Source organism: Elephantulus edwardii, unplaced genomic scaffold (assembly GCF_000299155.1).
Source record: "Elephantulus edwardii isolate Elephantulus edwardi_28Jun2011 unplaced genomic scaffold, EleEdw1.0 scaffold00040, whole genome shotgun sequence".
In the NCBI taxonomy this organism is placed as follows: Eukaryota; Metazoa; Chordata; class Mammalia; order Macroscelidea; family Macroscelididae; genus Elephantulus; species Elephantulus edwardii.
Window position 1 is genome coordinate 3,095,130 of NW_006399790.1, and position 7,711 is coordinate 3,102,840.

Below are 7,711 nucleotides of genomic sequence, written 5' to 3' on the forward strand. Positions count from 1 at the left end.
CATCTGAATCATAAATTCAACTAGATAGAAAAAGCTGTAGTACTTCCTTTGTGGTACTGTGTATTGGTGATACTGGGTTCTTCATCATCTTGGAAATGACTGATGGTAGTAATTGCTCCATATAATTCCAAATGCAGCATTTTGCTTGAGAAGATTGCTAATGCATTTTGCATACAGTGTCAAATGTATTTGATCACAGTGTCTCTCTGTAGAAACCATTTGGTTTGGGGACAGCTGAAAGATGTACAAATCTAAGGAGTTTTTGTTTCACCTGTAGGATCATCTTTCATTAGGTATGAATGACAGAAAAGTAGAGCCTGGATCTAAGTTGTTGCTCATAGGTTGAAAACCATCTTGGCTACAGTGTTTTATAGTTCTTTCCAGAAAGATGTGAATTCTGTTTCCCCACTTCTTGAGTCTTCGGTTGACTTGATAACTTGCTTTGACTAATAGAGAGTGCTGTGTGTGTTCCAGAGCTTTTTCTGTCAGTTTCCAGTGTGTTTTCTCAGACTTCGTGACCTTATATACAGTAGAACCAAATTTTGCCAGGTCCTCCACCATCCTTACAGTTTGAGGCCATTGGTCAGCTATCATGTCAATCCATCTTATTGAGGGGCTTCCTTTTTTGCTGAACCTCTACTTTGAGAACCATTATCTTCTTCTCCAGCAATTGGCTCCTGTTTACCACTAATTATTAACATTAATACTACCCATTACCACTAGGCCACCAGAGTTCCCTCTATTAACATGTTGTTTTTAGGTGCCATCAAGTCAAGTACAACTCATAGTGACCCTATGAACAACAGCTCTGAACTCTGTCCCATCCTGATCCATTCTCACAGTCTCTGACACCCTCGAGTCCGTTGCTGCACTGTGTCAGTACACCTGGTTGAGGGTCTTCCTCTTCTTCGCTATCCCTCCACTTTTCCAAATATGGTGCCTTCTCCTAGCAACACGCCCAAAGTATGTGAGGTGAAGCTTTGTCTTCTTTGCCTCCGAGGAGCACTCTGGCCACAGCTTCTCCAAGACATACCTGTTTATTCTTTTGGACGTCAATGGAATATTTAGCACTTTCCTCCAGCACCACAGTTCAAAGGCATCAATTCTTCTGTCATCCTTACACATTGTGCCGCACTTAGATGCATAGCAAGTGAATTAAAAGACCATGGCCTGAATCAGACATGCATGAGTTCTCAAACTGACATCATTGCGCCTCAATAATTTGGAGAGGTCACTGACTACAGACTTTCCTATTGCAATAATTCTCCTGATTTCCTGCCTACTGGTACTGAGTATATTGATTGTGAATCCTTCCTGCAAGGAGAATGAACCAGTTCGTCCTAGAGAGAGGGTGAGATCAGGCTGCTCTTTGGAGGCAAGGATTCTGAAGCTTCATCTGATATGCTTTGGACATGTTGCAAGGCGAGCCCAGTTCTTGAAGAGGGACGTCATCCTTGGGAGGGTGGAGGGACAGTGTAAGAGAGGAAGCCCCTTGAGATGGATTGATTCAGTGACTGGGGTAATGGTGGATATGTGTGTCAGAGACAAGACTGGCAAGGAATAGAGCAGGGTTTAGGGCTGTTGTACATAGGGTCGCTATGAATTGCAGGCAACTCAACAGCACACAACAACAACATTATTCTTTCACATAAGAAATATAAATGACCTGTAAAATATTAAAATTGGTTTCAAATGATGTGTCCAAAGTAGGCAGTTGTCTCTAAAGAACATTGTAATTGTCCTTCCTCTAAGGCTGATCTTTGAGGTATTTTACTGCTTTACCTGTGCCCTGTTTGAACACTGCCCTAAGACATACGTCTTGCCCCTGTTCTGTAAAGAAGTCCTCAGTGAAGGATTACAGAGAGAGAGAGATTTCGTTCTCCAGCTTACCTGCCAGCTGAAATCAACTGCATGAATGAACCCAGGAGAGATAAGCAACCTGCAAAATTAGTAAAATAATAATTTGTTCTTTCAAGCCAGAGTTTTTAGGTGGTTTGCTTGCTAGAATAGATTTTGTGTGTGTAATCCTAGAGGATTTTCATTCCAACCGTATAAATTTTTGTCAGTGTGTGGCAGTAATGTAGATATCTGTTTTTTTAAAAAAAGTTTTTATCACATCTAATTCCTAATAAGAATATATTTGTCCTTTTTATCTTCAAAATTTTGTCTATTCTAGAATTTAGGTGGTTCCCCGCCTCCCCCCGCTCTGAATTTTGGAGGAAGTGTATAAGGGCACAGTTTTGGAACTAAGCCTATGCTTATGGGAAGCTCCTTGAACTAGCTGTGAACTTGTTACATCTGTCAGATGCTTGTTGTGAAATTAATATGCTGAGCTCTTACTAAGAGTCAAGCAATGCACAGATTAAAAAGTCTTAGACCTGTTGTCTCTGACGCTCTGAAGTTGCCCTCCAATTTTGGGTTAGAATCAGGAGGCCTTCACAATGTGGCTCCTAGGGTATTTTGGTGCTAGTGTAGGCTCTACAAAGCATAGGGAATCCGTTTACATTTCACACTCTCAGTTCCTTCAGCCATAAGCATAGTTGCACAAATCACATGACCTATAAATGACTTTCCATTTCAGAGCATGTATGCTGCTTCTGTTCATTACATTTCTTCTGGGGTTTTTCCAAGAGTGAAGAAGTTACATGTTGCTATGTATAGTCGAGTTGGAATCAACTCATAGCTGACCCTCCAGTGGGTTTTCAGAGACAATAAGTTGTGTGGGAAGGGATTGCCCATCTCTCTACCACGGAGTAACGGGTGAATTCGGACCTTTGTGTTGACAGTACAAATCCTTGCCACTAGGCCACTTTGTAATTGAAAAGAATTTAATTTATTATTGTTTTAATATATTACTTTCAATTTCAATTTTCCTACTTTAGTCTTATCTTTCCTATGCTTTAGGCAAAATGAATCTGTTTTTAAAATTTTTTTTAAATTTGTATTATTTTTGTGTGTGTACTGTCAAATTGGGTCTGACTGGTACAGGAAGAGATTGCCCCTCCTTCTCCAGCAGAGCATCTGGTGGATTCAAACTGCTCTCCTATGGGACTGCAGTGCAGCTTCTTGCCACTAGGCCACCGGAGCTGGGCAAAATGAATCTTGATAACTCTCCACTAGTGAATGAATAATTTTTACCTATGAAACTTGCATGGCGTGTACTCTTTGAAACAAGAGTCATCTGCCTTTAACAGGATGCACAACCAACCCCAGAACGTAGTGCCTTAAAACAAACATGATTATTTCTGAAGTTCTATAGGCAGTTAGTTCTGTTTGGTGTGGATCATCGTGGGTAGGGTTGCACAATTGATCATGGCTTCATTTTCATGTTTGCTGGTTGGCTTGATGTCATCTGCATTAATAAGATTGACTTGCGCCATCACTCAGGAGGCTAGCCTGGACTTGTTCAAATAGTAGCATCTTCCAGCTTGTGGAGAGCAGAAAGAAAGAGTAAGATGAAATATGAGCAAATACTGTTTTTTCAAGGTTGTGTTAACAAGGACAAGAATTTGCATAGTATGATCAGTTAAGTAACCTCTGTAAATACTTTTAAAGTGTTGCCTGACATTACATTGGTAATATTCTGTTGACTAAAGCAAAGTGCATGACTTCAAGGGCTAGAGAAAACAGATTCTATGACTTGATGGAATGAGCTGCCAAGTCACATTGCACAGAGGCGTCTATATATACAAGTGGATTGCAGTTCACTTTGGTATCAGAAGTTATCTCCTTGGCACTTGACCACTGCTATACCACCTCTCCCTGATAAATATATGTCATCATCTCCTGGATGGAATTCTCCTGAGAAAGTAATTTCCTTCCTTCCTTGTAAAATGGATACCAACTTTTGTTTTACTTCAAACATATGTTAATTCTAGAAAATTTACAGAATTAGGACAAGCAATAAGATGGTAAAAATAAGCAGCAAAAATAGTTATTGTGAAAGAAAAGCATGAAAAGAATGTCTGTTTTGATTATATAGAGCTGACGACTGTTATCTTTTTATGGTATAAGGCACTAACATTATGAAGATTAAGAAACATGCTTTTCTTCCATATCCTTTTGTCTTGGTTATATAAAACACTACTACTATATGCAATGAATTAGGTGTGCCTAATCCAGGCCATTGTCCTCTCAATTACTTGTTATCCTTCAGAGACTTGGACAAGGACTAAGGATGACAGAAGAATAGACGCCTTTGAGGTTTGGTGCTGGAGAAGAGTCTTGAACATACTATGGACTGCCAGGAAAACAGGGTGAAACCAAGTATTTCCATGAAGGCTAGGATTTTGAAGTTCTGCCTTACTTACTTTGGGCACGTGGCCAGGAGAGGTCAGTCCTTGGAGAAGGACATCATGCTTGGAAGGGTGGACAGACAGTGCAGTAGAGGAAGACCCCAGATGAGATGCATTGATACAGTGACTGGGGTGATGGGGGTTGGTGTGTCAGAGTTAATGAGACTGGCTCAGGACAGGGAAGGGTTGAGAACTGTTGTACACAGGGTCACTATACATCGCAGGTGACTCAGTGGCAACATAACAACATAACAACATAACAACATAACATACTATGACAGGTTTGGAAGCAGGAGTAGCATCCACTTTTTAAATAATGTGCCTCCGGAAACTCTGTGAGCTTTGATAATTGTCAATAGTTGTAGGAGGGCTTCAAGCCTTTTGTTCATGTTCAACTCGAAGGCAACCAGGAACAGCAGCATGCAATGAAATGTGCTCATAAACCCACATCTACTATTTTTAATGTTTTGGGCCATTTTTCTACAGAATTTAACCATATTGTTGTTGTTACTGTTGTGTACTGTTGAGTCAGAACCAACTCTTAGCTGACCCTCCAGAGGATTTTCAGAGACAGTGAAAGCCATGGGAGGAGACTGCCCATCTTTCATCCATGGAGTAGCTGGAGTATTCGAGCCACATGCCTTTGGGATTACAGCACAGTTTGTTACAACTAGGCTACCAGAATTCCCTATGTTTTGATCTTTTAAAGTATTAGTTAAGATACAGGTCAAACAGAAGGACTTAAAATTTCAGTTGCTTAAATCAGAAATCTAAGATTGACATGGAGTAGTAGGTCAACTTCAACATCTTTAAAATGTGGCTTCTAGCCCTTGGGCTAAGATGACAGCTGTTGTGGCTGTCTCTTTGTCTGCAGGGAGGGGATGAAACAGGAAGTCTGCAGAAATACCTTTATCTTTAAAGAAATAATATGAAAGTTGCATATAAGACTGTTTGCCACATCCCATGCATTTAAATAACTATAAACAGCTTTATCTAGCTGGAAGGACACAATAAAACTTGCAGGGATTATAATTTTTTAAAAAGAAAACAGATACTAGGGAAGCATGTTCCTTGTTTACCCACTGAATTGTTTATGTCATTTGTTTTCTTTTAAGCAGTTTACTTTGGTAAATATCTTTGCTTTGATGTGCCTTTTTTCCATCCCTCTGTATTTTAATTTGTACTTCTTTTCTAAAGGAATGGGTTTGTGATGTCACCTTGACCAGTGAAACTCAAATATGGGAGTTTTTATTGGAAATATAAAAAAGAGGAAGCTTTTCTTTTCTCCTGATGGGCTGATTGAACTGTTGAGACACAAAATAGAAAAGAATCTACTGAGGAAATAAAGCTGAAGAATGGAGAGAGAGAGAGAGAGAGAGAGAGAGAGAGAGAGAGAGAGAGAGTTAGTTGAATTTAGCCTCTTCATTAACATTTTAACTCCACAATTAAATAACTGCATTTATTTTTGTTTTGGTTTTCTATTCATTACAACTGAAAGATTTCTGATGAATCTGTTCACCAAATTGCTATTGAACCTTGTTTCCTTTAGATCTTAACCACTTTCCCAACTGTTATTGCTAAGTGCTGACAGGTTGACTGAGACTCACAGCTAACCTGAGAATAACAGAGTCTGAACTTTGCCCTGTCTTGTGCTATCCTCACTATCCCTGCTGTGCTCAAGCCCACTGTTACAGTCACTTTGTCAGTCCGTGTTGTTTAGGATCTTCCTGCCTTTCTCAGACCCTCCACCTTTCCCAGCATGATGCCTTTTTCCGGGGACTGGTCCTTTCTTGACAACATGGCCAAAGTATATGAGATGAGGTTTCACTCTCCTTGTCTGTAAGGGGCACCCCGGTTACACTTCTAAGAAAGATTTGTTTGTTCTTTTGTCAGTCTATGAATATTCAGTACTACATGCTAAGACCACAGTTCAAAGGCATACAATTCTTTTCTCATTTTTGTTAAAGTGTTAAAGAGCACCTTAGTCTTTAAACTGGCATCGTTGCTCCTTAGCACTTTGGTGAGGTCCTTGATAGCATATTTTTCCAATGGAACGTATCTCTTGATTTCTTGACTGCTACTGCTACTGCAATTTTGGTTGTGGATCCAGGTAAAAGGAAATTGAAAGCTCTAATCTTTTCTCCATCTATTGGTCCAGTGGTGAGGACTTTTGTATTCTTGATGTTCTCTTTTCCATCTAGGTATATTTAAATTTAAATTCAAAATTAGTCATCTAAAGTCAAGACGGTTACTCAGTATTGTATCTCATGGAGAATTTTTTTGTTTTAAAATTTTTGTTTCATACTGGTTCGCATGCAAAACTCATGTACATTGTGTTTCACACTTTCATTCATTCACATTGTTTTATACAATCATTTTCATGGAGAATTTTATAATTTAAATTATATTTGTCTACTGGTTACATCTGTGGAAAGGAAGCAAAATCAAAGGACATGTTGCACTGGGAAAATTGGCTGTCAAGGATCTCTGCAAAGTGCAAATGAGAATCATGTTAAAGACTCGTGTTCAAGGCTTGGTCATTTTAGTCACTGTACATCTGAAAGTTAACAGTGAATATGGATGACAGAAGAATAGTTGCCTGTGAGCTGTGGCATTGGAAGCACTAAATATCCCAAGGACTACCAAAAGAACAGATAAATGCCTTGGGAAAAGTATAGCCAAAGTGCTCCTTAGAGGCAGGGATGGCGAAACTTCATCTCATACTTTGGGCATGTGTTAGGAGGGGCCATTCCTTAGAAAAGGACATCATGCTTGACAAGGAGAGAGTCAGAGAAAGAGAAGAAGAACCTCATGAGATGGATTGACATAGTGACTATAACAATGGGCTCACATATATAAATAAAACAGGGTAGGGCAATGTTGGAGTCTGTTGTGTGTACACTTACTATGAGTTGTACTTGACTGAACGTGTCCTAACAACAATTCCAGTGTTTGACTTCACAGCACCTAAGAACAAGAAACTAAGCATTTCAATTTTTGTGTCTTTGGTACAATAATATGTTGTTGTTATTGTTGTTATGTGCCGTCAATTTGCTTGCAGCTTATAGCGACCCTATGTACAATAGCCCTGAAACCTGCTCTATCCCTTGCTAATCTTATTGTCTCTGACATGATCATCTCCATTACCCCTGTGATGGAATCAATCCATCTTATCCAGGGTCTTCCTCTCCTGCACTGTCCTTCCACCCTCCCAAGCATGATGTCTCTCTCCAAGGACTGATCCCGCCTTGCAACATGTCCAAAGTATGTCAGACGAAGCTTCAGAATCCTTGCCTCCAAGGAGCAGCCTGGTTTAGGTGTGTTTGATACAGGCCATGGTCTTCGCAATCACTTGTTATGCATCAGAGAGTTGGACAATGACCAAGGAGGATAGAAGGAGAATTGATGCCTTTGAG